This window comes from Hypanus sabinus, chromosome 1 (assembly GCF_030144855.1).
Source record: "Hypanus sabinus isolate sHypSab1 chromosome 1, sHypSab1.hap1, whole genome shotgun sequence".
Classification (NCBI taxonomy): domain Eukaryota; kingdom Metazoa; phylum Chordata; class Chondrichthyes; order Myliobatiformes; family Dasyatidae; genus Hypanus; species Hypanus sabinus.
The window spans coordinates 35,295,557-35,308,501 of record NC_082706.1 but is presented as its reverse complement, the minus strand read 5'-3'; positions in this window follow the sequence as shown (position 1 = coordinate 35,308,501).

The following is a 12,945-nucleotide window of genomic DNA, read 5'->3' as shown; positions in this document are numbered from 1 at the left end:
TCGCCTCAGGCTCGCTCACACTCGTTCTCGTCTATGGGAGCAGCCTTCGGCCCCGCCAAACTGGGTAATCAGCTGGTGTGGATGCTGTGTGATGTCCCCACCTCGCCCAAAAACAGACAGTACACCATTTGCGATTAAATGAGTACAATTTATAAAGGTTACTATAACTAAGTGATTAATAACGATACAGTATATATGAAGAGAAAATTAAAGAAAAGGCGCCAAACTTATCAAAGTCCAAACCACTTCGTGCACAACCGTTGGAGCTCAATTACTGAAGTCTTCTGGCCACCATTCGATCCCCTCCGAACTCCTCGACTCGCAGCTCAGGACCCTCCGAACTCCTCAACTCTCCAAACAGCTCAGGACCCTCTGAGTGGTCAACCAAGCACATCTAGCTTCATCCCCCCCTCCTCGGAGAATCTCCCAGCCTCGGACCCCCTTTGGGGTCCGATCCTCGCCCAGTTTAGAGCATTGCGTCCTCTCTCTCGACCCCCTCGTGCCGATCTGCCCTAAAGCCCGTCAACAAAAGCTTACAGACTCAGAAGAAAGAACATTAATCCCCATTTGGTTTACAAAGGAATACCATTCTCGTTATCAGTAAATTAGCATTCCTGCTAGTTAATAAAAGGAAACCCTTTCCCAACAGTAACAAAGAAAAAAAAGAAACCCCCTTTACATGTCCAAGACAGCCACTCACAGGCACTGCACACCGCTTGCACGCACCAACTCCGATGCCTTCAAGTGGCAGGCAGCGACATGGTCTGCACCCGGGTCAGCCCCTCTGAATCCTCTCCGGCTCGTCTGCCAGCTTCGCCTTCTCCAAGCTGAGCGCTGGCTTCTCCTTCTGACATCTGCACCCTAAGACAACATAGCACAGTCTCAGAGATGTCAGCTAAGCATTTACAAGACTGTCTGTGTTGTTTCATATTTTCAGCATCTGCAATTTTTTTTGGATTTCCATTAGCCATTCAGTTGCCTTATTTAAATCATTCATTGTAATTGTTTTTTGCACTAACATAATAATGACAGCAATTCAGCGCCAAATTCAGTGTCTTGATGTGATTTTTCCTCAGATATTCAACTAATCACAACAGAATACTAAGCTACAAACAGAAATGCTGGAGGAATTCAGCAGGTGAGGCAGCAAGTATGGGGGGAGGAATGAACAGTTGATGTTTCAAGTTGAGACCGTTCATCAGGACTAGAAAAGAAGGGGGAAGAAGCCAAAATAAAGGTGGGGGAGGGGAAGGAGGTCAAGCTGGCGAGTGATAGGTGAAACCAGGCAAAAGGGAAGGTGGGCAGTGGGGAAGGGGGAGGAGTGAAGTGGGAAGCTGGGAGGGGATAGGTGGAGAAGGTAAAGGGATGTAGAAGAAGGAATCTGATAGGACAAAAGTGAGGACTATGGGAGAAATGGAAGAACGAAGGGCACCAGAGAGAGGTGATGATCGGGTGAGGAGAAGAGGGGCAAGAGGGGAACCAGAATGGGGAATGGAAAAAGAGAGAAGGGGAGGGAGAGAAATCACTGAAGTTAGAGAAAGTGATGCTTATGCCATTCATGTACAGTCTCCACATCATGAGGATATAGGAAAATAAGAACATACGAAATATGAGCAGCAGTAGGCCATCCGGCCCGTCGAACCTGCTCCATCAGTCAATAAGAACATGGCTGATCTGACCATGGACTCATCTCCACCTACCTGCCTGTTCTCCATAACCCTTAATTCCCCTACTATGCAAAAATCTATCCAATCTTGGCTTAAATTTATTTACTGAGGTAGCCTCCACTGCTTCTTTAGACAGAGAATTCCACAGATTCCCCACTCTTTAGGAAAATCAGTTTCTCCTAATCTCTGACCTAAATTTACTGCCTTGAATCTTGTGGCTATGACCCCTAGTTCTAGTTTCACCTACCAGTGGAAGTAACTTTCCTGCCTCTCTTAACTCTCCCTTTCATAATTTTATATATTTCCATAAGATCTCCTCTCATGCTTCTGAATTCCAGTGAGTACAGTCCCAGGTGACTCAATCTCTCCTCATAGTCTAACCCCCTCATCTCTGGGATCAACCTGGTGAACCTCCTCTGCACCGCCTCCAAAGCCAGTCTCTACATCAGTGAGACCCAACATAAATTGGGAGACCTCTTCACTGAGCACCTTTGCTCTGCCCACCACAAAAGGCGGCTTTCCCAATGGCCACCTATTTTAATCTACTTCCCATTCCCATTCCAACATGCCTCTCCATTGGTACACTCAGGTTGAAGGAGCAACAGCTCAGTTTCTGTCTGGGTGGCTTCCAACCTGGCAGCATGAACATTAATTTCTCTAACTTCCAGTGATTTATTCCACTTCCTCCTCCTCTCTTTTCCCACTCCCCATTCTGGTTCTCCTCTGAATTCTTCACTTCTCACCTGCCCATCACCTCCCTCTGGTTCCCAACTCCTTCCTTTGCTCCCGTAGTCCACTCTCCTGCGAGATTGCTTCTTCTTCATCATTTTACCTCGTCCATTTGACACCTCCTAGCTTCTCGCTTCATCCCTCCCCCCACCCACCTACCTTCTCCCTCACCTGGTTTCTCCTATCACTTGCCAGCTTGTACTTCTTCCCCACCCTCCGTGTTCCTGAGCAAGCTAGAATGTGGGTTGGACCAGATTTTTAGTTACTGAGGGATGAATTTTGTGAAGGAGCTTATTGTTCTATCTATATCTCTGTCCCACTACTATTCCTCAGCGCTACATCAAGGCTGAGGTCTTTCTATTCCATATGGTATAACAAGCTCACAGAATAAACACTCTGCATCACTGGCCAAGCAGCAATAATCTCCACTCAGTAGCTGTTTGAATTACTAATGGGGAAAATGGAAAGCACTTTAAGGTGAATTTATACAAACAATGATGTCACTGTAACCCCACTGAAAAATTCAGGAATAAACCAAGTTACCTCAACATCCTCTGTCTGATTGTCATTGTAGGTGCAATGCTTTGGTTTGTGTTGGCTGCCTGTGTCTCTTCGTAATCAGAATATCAGGATTTATCGAAGGTTTCAAAAGTACATTTAATGTCAGAGAAATGTTTACAATATACATCCTGAAATGCTTTTTCTTCACAACCATCCACAAAAACAGAGGGGTGCCCCAAAGAATGAATGCCAGTTAAATGTTAGAACCCCAAAGTCCCCCCAGCTCCACCCTCCCGCATGTAAGTGGCAACAAGCACGATCCCCCTCCCCCACCAGCAAAAAAAAGCATTGCCCCCCACCACCGAGCACTCGAGCATGCAGCAAAGCATCAATAAAGACACAGACTTGCAGTACCCCGAAGACTACTTGTTCACCTGGTATTCAACGTACCACAGGCTCTCTCTCTCTCCTGAATAAGAAAGAGTTGTCTCCGTTTCACAGTGAAAGGGGAGACATAACGAACAACTCACTGGTTTACAATGTTAAAAGACCATTGCATCACTTTTTCCGAGCTCTGTGCCTAGTGATCTCAGGTCTCTGGGCACACAGCCACAGATCTTCTGACTCCCAAGACTCACTGATCTCCTGCCAGGACACCGACCTCGATCTCCCCTGTCTCCAGAGGTGCGAAATCCCGGCCCTCCGAAGGTGAGCTGAGTTCTTAGGCTGCATCCTTGGCATTTCAAATAACGGCCAGTCATGAAACCCCGAGAGCGGGTCCCATTCCTGCAAAGAACCAAAGTCAGCGTGTAATTCCAGGTCAGGGTCTTCAAAAGAACCCTGAAAGGGAAAAATAGAGATATTAAAGATGGAAATAGAGCTGTTTCCAAAGATACAAGCAAAGGAGTCGCTGTTTAGTGCCATCATGGCTAAGCTTCACCCTCCAGATCGACAATTAAATGATTTGCCACAATCGGTGTTTAGACTGTACTCAATAATCTGAGGCAGTCACTCGGATTGAGTGTGACCAACTTTGTTGGTTCTGAGACAACTCATCAGACCAATGTCGCAGCTGAAGACTCTTCTACACATGGGGAAAGAGATGTCTTAGAGAATTACAGGTTTGTAGCCGTAAGGTGGTGCACACCTCTTTCTCGTAACACTGGGCTTCTATGTGCTCCTCAGGCCTGGATCTGAGGTTTTAAACACCATCCTGAATGGTCCTCCTTCACTTTGAGTAATCATGGGCCAAGTATTCCCAATAGTCGGTGAAATGTCGCTTTCTTCCTCATAGGCTTTTTGCAAGGAAATCTCTTCCTGCGACAGATCTCAGATCAGGGTTTGTGTTTAGGTAGATTTTAGTTTGGCATGGAAATGGTAAGAACTGGCCAACAGAGCCAACTCAGTGTAATTAGAACCCCATTTTTGGATGTTGCTATGGGAGAAGACACTTGCGTGTTTGATCACTTACCCATTCAGCAGACTGTGTAATTTGTTGCACTTCTCGTCCTTTCAGGTACCTCGTCTGGGTAGCCCATGTCTCAAAAGCTGAAAGGATTGCAACATTCACTGTTGGCCATTTGACGTTGTTTTGCTGCCTGGTTGACTGTGAATGTCTTTATCTCAATTGCAACCAACCAGACTCTGGGAACAGACTGTATCCCTGCCAGGATTTTAAAAGTCAGTGGTGAAGAGCTTCAGTTAAAAATCCAGTCACGCTGTCCACATGTGAGAAGAGGAGGACTTAATGCAACCTCAGAGATGCTATAATCATGAACCATCTTGGAGAAAGAGGGAAAAATGACTATAGTAACTACAGAAAGGTCCTCTTGCTACAGAAAGTTATCAATAGTGTCCACTTCAACTACCTCCTTCCAGTCTAGCTACCCTCCGACTTGAGAGCAAGAGAAATGCTGTGAATAACACTAATCTCCACAGGTTTATCTGTCTATAAAAATTTGTCGCCATCTTACATTTCGTTATGGCATGCAAGCCATGATCCTAACATAATGGCTGTGCAGTGGAGTCAATCTCAAGTGAAAACTGGTCTGTCATACACTGACAATTTTTTCCACCTTTTGTCACCCTGATGTTGAACTTCATCTCAAAGTGGACTTAATCTTCAAAACTTATCTTATGGCAACTACACTCAGGAACTACAGTGTTCATCTTTATGCAAGTGAAGCTTATGCTTATGTATGTTTGGACACTAAACTGCAAGCCAACGTCACCTCGCTCACAGTCGCCTATGGGAGAATTGCACAAATATTCCACATCCGCCCCTCCTCGGACTATAAGGGTTCAAAACACGACCCGGAAAACATGGACTTCTCATATTTTGGCAACAGCAGTGATGAAATTCACCTTTGCCTTCAATGTGCCATTGATTGAGGGAACCAGTGTTTGAAGACCAAGTTCTCAAACCAGGCAAAGGCAAGCCATGTTCCTGGTCCCATGTTCCCACTGCATTCTTATTTTTCTTTCTCACTGTCTCCTACAGTACTTGCCTAGCCTACTGCAGTAACATTTACAATGACCAGTTAACCTACTAACCGATACGTCTTTGGCCTGTGGGAGGAAACTGGAGTACCTGGAGGGGTTAGAAGTTCAATTCCTGCATCCTCTCTAAGAAAGTTTGTACGTTTCTCCCATGGGTGCATGTAACTCTCCACTATGTGCTTCAAATTGAATCAGGACTAACGCATGCAGGAAATGATATCAAAACAGCTTACGTATAGGAAGTGATGTCCATACAAAACGAACTCTGCCTCAAGAAGCCAGAACGCTCCTCGCCTGGCTCCATAGGATGTCAAACTTAACTACTGAAATTAAAAAATCAAATGATTATTTAATTTAAGTCTTTGGTAAAAGAAAGATAGGCTCAGAGACCAGTGTGGAGAACAGACTTACTGCACCATCTTTAACTGTTCTCACTTTGAGTTTTCTAACTTTCCCGTCTTCACTAGGAAAAAGTTTGTGTGACCAACTCTAAAGGCCAATCATATCTCTTGGCTTGGTTGCCATTCAGTAAGATGACATCACCTGCTTATAAATTTGGCCTCTCAGTTCTCCACTTCCTGAGACCCCAGAGATTGCTAACGTGCTCTCTTCACCATCTTGGTTAAAAAGTCTTGGCCATACTCTGGACTTGGCTCCTTGCTGCTGGCGTAGATTGCATTGCTAAAGTGACCTGGTGGAACAGGAGGACAGCCAACTTCCTGTTTTAGAAGCATAACAGGAGTCAAAATACAAGGCTCATCTGGATCTGCAGAGTATGAAGTTAAGTGGTTTGGAGTTTACAATAGCTATGACCTCAGCCATGAAGGTTATCTAGAAGTCATGTGTGAGCTTCAAAAATCCAAGCTTAAGAAACATTGCATCAAGAATCTGACTCGAGATGCCAATCATTCGTTCACAATAAGCCCCTTTCTTTGAAGAAGGAGGGCATCTCCTTCATCCTGGAATGAAAAGCCTCATCTTGAGAACAGAAGCCATGGAGACGGAGGAATTGAGAGAAGGGGGTGGTATTTTCACAAGTAACAGGGTAGGAAGAGGTACAGTCCAGCTAGCTGTGAGAGTCAGTGGGGCTTATAATAGACAACAGTGGATAAGCTGTCTCCAGAAATAGAGATAGAGAGATCGAGAAGGAGGAGAAAGGTGTCAGAGATGGACCAGGTAACTTGAGGGCAGGATGGAAGTTGGAGGCAAAGTTGATGAAGTTGACGAGCTCTGCAAGGGTGCAGGAAGCAGCACCAATGCAATCATTGATGTAGTGTAGGAAAAGTTGGGGAGTGACACCAGTTCAGGCTTGTACCATAGGCTGTTCCACATAGCCGACAAACAGGCAGGCATAGCTGGGACAAATGTGAGTACCCAGGGCTAGACCTTTTGTTTGATGGAAGTGGACGGAGTCAAAGGAAATATTATTGAGAGTGAGGACAAGTTGCGCTAGACAGTGATGGTGGAGGGGAAACTGGTTGGGTCTCGTGTCCAGAAAGAAACAGAGAGCTTTGAGGCCTTCCTGGTGGTGGTTAGATGTGTATAGGGACTGGATGTCCATGGGGAAAATAAAATGCTTGGGGCCAGGGAACTTGAAATCATTGAAAAGATCTGTGCCCACTTCTTGTTTGGTCTGTGACTGGTTTTTCTCTGAATCCTCTGCATTTCCTTAAGGGCTGAGGTTTCTTATGAACATGACATTGTCTATTGAGGTTCATGATTGAGATTTCTACTTCAGTTTTTTGACCACAATGGGGGTTTAGGTTTTTTATGCCTTTGCTGGAAACCCCTCTTTGAATGAGGTGTTACTGGATGTTGAGAGCGTAAAACTATGGTCATTTCACATATCTACGTGGTGGCAAGCTATGTCCACAAAGAATGAAAATGGCAGGTAGGGGAAGTGATGCTTCATTTTATACCTGAACCCTTCAGTTATCCACTGTCCTTGTATGTTGTTCAGTGGTTTCTTCATGATAGGGTTTATTCCTCTTGCAGTGTCCAAGAAACTCAGTCCTAGTAGGTAAACCCTCATTTTTACAGCTTGCAGTTCCGACAAAAGATCTGAAACCTTCACACATAAAATGCTGGAGGATAAACAGCTATGGAAAAAAGTTTGCCTGGCCTGCCAAGTTCCCCCAGCACTTTGTGTGTGTTGCTTGGGTTTCTAGCATCTGCACATTTTATCTTGTTTGTTATTGGATTTCTACACTGTGAAGTCTCTTCCAGGGATGTCTACTCTGAAGACATTTAAATCAGTCCTGCCAAAGGGTCTTGGGCTGAAATGTCAACTATATTTTTTTCCTAGATGTTGCCTGGCCTGCTGTATTCCTCCAGCACTTTGTGTGTGTTGCTTGGATTTTCAGCATTTGCAGATTCTTTCATGTTTGGGATCTGCAACCTTCAGTAGCTTCCATGATTCTTTGTGTGAGAGCTTTGGAAAATCACCGAAGAGAGATTCAATTGTCCCTGGAGAGTCATAGCATTTATCTAGCTTCTGCCACAGCATTTGTAAACCCGTAGCTGGATTATTAATGTGAACTCCTCTAACACTCCTGGCACATTGCAGTGACTCTCCAGCAAGCCACTTACAGAGAAGGTCTAGCTCTTCACTAGGTTTGAGACATAGTCCTTCCATGGCATTGGGACAGATAACTGGTAGACTGGTGTTGGACACTTTTAGTCCTGCTGTGACTATTGCTCAACGAGCCAAATACCAAGTAAAACCTAATGCACCTTTAGCTCCTGAATGAGAATACTGTGGAGACTAATTTGCCAAATATGCGTCCTGGGATGGATTGAAGTTCAGTCTGCCCTTGTCTGTGCAGGTGGGGTTGGCATCAGTAGCAACGCTTGACTGATGTCTTTGCTGTGGTCAAACTGTGCAAGGGGGTGTTGAGGGTCTTTGCTGTTGTAACCCTATGTGAAAGGCATGTTGACTGCATGTTGAGGACATTTTTTTTACAGCCAAAACGCATTTGGGCATATTCTTTAGCAAGGTGAATTAGCTGTTACGTCAACAAAATGTGATTAATTCCGATTATAGGTTCACCACTGTCTAAGTCAAATGCTGCTTCATACACATTTGCCTCAGCTTCCGGCTCATCCTTGAGCACATTTAATATAATCTCTACGTGTATTCTCTCTATGTCTATATGCTACATGTGCTTTCTCCATTTGCATCACAATTTCTTGCAGCTTCAACTCTGGAGTGGACTCGTGCTGCAGCTATGCTAATTGTGGTTTTGCTCGCTGAAGGTGTTATAGATGACTCACATTCTGCCTTGACTTCCAGGTCTTGGCGATCATCGTTCTTCAGGTCAGAAGCTGATATTATCATCTACATCGTTCAGACATGTCTCCAATCCGTGGCTGATGCTTCTGAAGATGAGCTAGCTGTTCACTCTACTACCTTACTGTGCACCTGTGCTATGCAGTGAGCTTATCAACTTCTCACCTGAAACGGATGCTTTTGTCGGGGTTTTTAACAAGATCTCTCACTTGTGAAAAGATATTGCTGTTTCAAGGGCAAGTAAAGAGTGAATGGACTTGTGCATGTTTCCAATGTGCTTCAAATCAAATCAAAACTAACCCAAACAGGAAAATATATAAAAACAGCTTACATATACAAAGTGATGTCCATGCAAAGTGTACTGCCCCTCAAGAGGCCAGAACACTCATTATGATCTTGCACCTTAATGATCGTCTGCACTGCACTTTATCTGTAACTGTGACACTTTATTCTGCACTCTGTTTTACCATGTAACATTGTAACGAATTCATCAGAATGACAAGTTTTCACTGTACCTTGGTACATGTGATGATAATAATCTAATTTACCAATTTAAACCTTCAGTTTTTGATATTTTACAAGGAAACAAATTATGATGATCTACCCAATGTCTCTTGGAATTTTATACACTTTTTTTAGGCCATCTCTCAGCCTCCTTCAATTCAAGAAAAACAAGCCTAGCCTATCCAATCTCCCTCATAACTAAATTCAAAGTTCGAAGTTCAAAGTAAATTTGTTATCAAAGTATGTGTATTATGGCCTGGTACATTAACAACAATGTCTTTGTGGAAAATCCTACGAAAGTTAATGGATTCAGCCATTAGCACATCCACATGAAATGTTGCTGTAGAAAAGCAGCATCCATCATCAAAGATCCTCACCACCCAGGTCATGCTCTTTTCTTGCTGCTTCCATCAGGTAGAAGGTACAAGAGCCTCAGGACTCGCACCACCAGGTTCAAGAACACTTACTACCCCTCAACCATCAGACTCTTGAACAAAAGGGGATAGCTACATTCATCTATTGAGATGCTTCCACAAGCAATGATATCACTTTAAGACTCTTTATCGTGTTATTTATTGCTATTTATCTATATTTGCATTTGTACAGTTTGTTGTCTTCTGTGTTCTTGCTCTTTCATTAATCCTGTTTAGTTACAGTTCTATAGATTTGCTGAGTATGCCCACAGGAAAATGAATCTCAGTGTAGTATATGGTGACACATCAAAGTTCAAAGTAAAATTTATTATCAGAGTACATACATGTCAATGTAACATGTATGTACTCTGATAATAACGTCTACTTTGAACTTTGATGTGTCACCATATACTACCCTGAGATTCATTTTGGTGTAGGCATTCACAGTAGAATAAAGAAATACACCAGAATCAATGATTAATTATACACAAAGACTGACAAGGAACCAATTTGCAAAAGATGACAAATAGCGCAAAAACAAAATAAAACAAACAAACAAATAAATAATAAATGAGGACACGAGTTGTAGAGGCCTTGACAGTGAGTCCAGAGATTGTGTTCAGTGATCAGTTCAGTGCTGAGTTGAGTGAAGTTGGTTTAGATGCCTGATGGTTGAAGTGCCCTAACTGTTCCTGAACCTGGTGGTGTGGGACCTGAGGCTCCTGTACCTCTTTCCTAATGGCAGCTGTGAGAAGAGATGGATGTTGCTTTCTTGTGGCAGAGCTCCTTGCAGATGCATTCAAGGGTGGGGGAGGGCTTTTCCTGTGATGGACTGGGCTGTATTCACCACTTTTTGTAAGCTTTCCCATTCTTGGCCATGGATGTTTCCATTCCAGGCCTTGATGCAACCAGTCAGGGTACTCTCCACAGTGTATCTATAGAAATTCATCAATGTTTAAGATGACATGCCAAATCTGCACAAACTTCTAAGAAAGTAGAGACGCTGCAGTGCCATCTTTGAAATAGCATTTATGTTCTGGTCCCAGAACAGATCCTTTGGTGGGATAATGCTACTGAATTCAAAGTTATTGACACTCACCACCTCTGATCCCCTATTGAAAACTCGATCATGGACCCTCAATTTTGTTCTCTTATAATCAATAATCAGCTCTTTGGTTTTGCTGATGTTGAGCGAAATTCATGCCAGTCCATGCAACATCCTGGTGGATCTCCTCTGTAGTCTCTTCAGTTCAACTGGATCCCTCATATAGTGGCAGCTGGAACTGCACACAGTATTTCAAATGAAATCTAACCAGCGTTTTGTAAATTTGCAACATCGTGTCCCGACTTTTATCTTTGATCATGTCACAGCAAACAGTTTGTACGACTTCTTCACCAATGTACTCGTGATGCAATTTTCAGTGGACATTGCTTAGCACTCAAGAATCTGTGGTACACGTTCCAAACTTATTTGACTTCCCACAATGAATCTCTTTGCACTAGTCAAGATTAAATCCCTTTTGCCAACAGTCCAGTTGATCTACATATATCTTGCCGTAAACTTACACAAACTTTCTTGATAAACTTTAGGATATTAATCTTCTTTAAATGCTATGCTTCAACATAGAACCATAAGATATAAGAGCAGAATTAGGCATTTGTCCCATTGAGTTTGTTCCACTGTTTCATCTTGGCTGATCCAATTTTCCTCTCAGCACCAATTTCCTGCTTTCTTCCTCATTCCCTGACCAATCAAGAACCTATCAACCTCTGCCTTAAATATACGTAAAAATCTGGCCTCCACAACCATCTGTGGCAACGATTTCTGCAGATTCATCACTCTCTGGCTAAAGAAATTCCTCCTCATCTCCAATCTAAAAGGACGCCCCTCTATTTTGAGGCTGTGTCCTCGGTTCCTAAACTTTCCCACCATAGGAAAGATCTTCTCCACATCCATTCAACATACAATAGGTCTCAATTAGGTCATCCCTCATTCTTCTGAATTCCAATGAATATGGGTCCAGAGCTATCAGCCTCTCTTCAAGTGACAAGTGGCTCAATCCTAGAATTACCTTGTGAATCTATACCTAAATCCACCACATCACCCATTCAATCTACAATTACATTTTGTTTAATCAAGTTGTTTTAGATCTTGTGTGCTGTGTTTTCCTTTTACAAATACCTATGAAATTAAAAATTTTATATCATTCATGATAGATTGATAGAATAAGTATTGTGTGAAGCTGGGATTTTGGATATCCCTAGAGGTTGATTGTAGATGCAGACATGCACTTGTTGCTATTTTCAATTGCTAGTAGCTTTTGGTTATATTATGTGGTTTTCTCTGAAAATAAACCTAACCTAGTACCAGACTTGGTTAGGATATTCATCACTCTTTGCCAATTAGGAACTTGAGTTTTCATCTCACCTTTTAAGCCAGCCCTACACCTAACCTAATCAGTCCTGATGAAGGGTCTTGGCCCAAAACATTGACTGCTTATTCCTCTCCAGAAATGCTACCTGACCTGCTGAGTTCCTCCAGCACTTTGTGTGTGTTGCTCTCGAGTTCCAGCATCTGCAGAATCTCTTGTGTTACTGATTTCTAATCTACCTGACTGGGATCTTCTTTATGCTCATTGTCATTTCCAAAATAGCAAAGGTTACGGCTTCTATTTAACATAACTAGGAACTAATGTTTGAGCATAGAAAGGCTCCATTTTCCATTACTAATGAATCTAGAGGTGTTCAGAAGGGGAGTACTATTTTACCTGTCTACTCAGAAAAGATTCTATCTACCCTATCTATGCTCTTTACCTTGACATGCAATACTATTTTGCATGCTAGTTTACTTTACAAAGTTACCCCTCAGCTTCTGAAGCTCAGGAGAAAACAATCTGGGTTGTTTAACCTCTCCTTACACCTTATGCTCTCTAATCCAGGCAACATCCTGGTGAACCTCCTCAGCGTCTTCTCCAAAGCCTTCACATCCTTGCTGGAAGTGCATATAATATTCTGTATGTGGCCTGTACAAATTTTGTAGGGCTTAGCATCACACACAAAATGCCTCAACATCTATGGAAAAGAGTAAACAGTTGATGTTTCGGGCTAAGGCCCTTCATTAGGATGCATCAGCCCTGACTTATAGGGCTTATGTGACTTCCTTACTAAACCTTTCCCTTCCTATCTGAATGTCTTATAAATTTTGTCATTGTACTTATCTCTATCAGTTCCTCTGGTGCCCTCTGTGAAAATCTTGTCCCTCAGCTCCCCTTTAAATTCTTATGCTCTCATCTTAAACCTGTGCTCTCTAGTTTTAGAGTGTCCCACTCTGAGAAAAAGAATG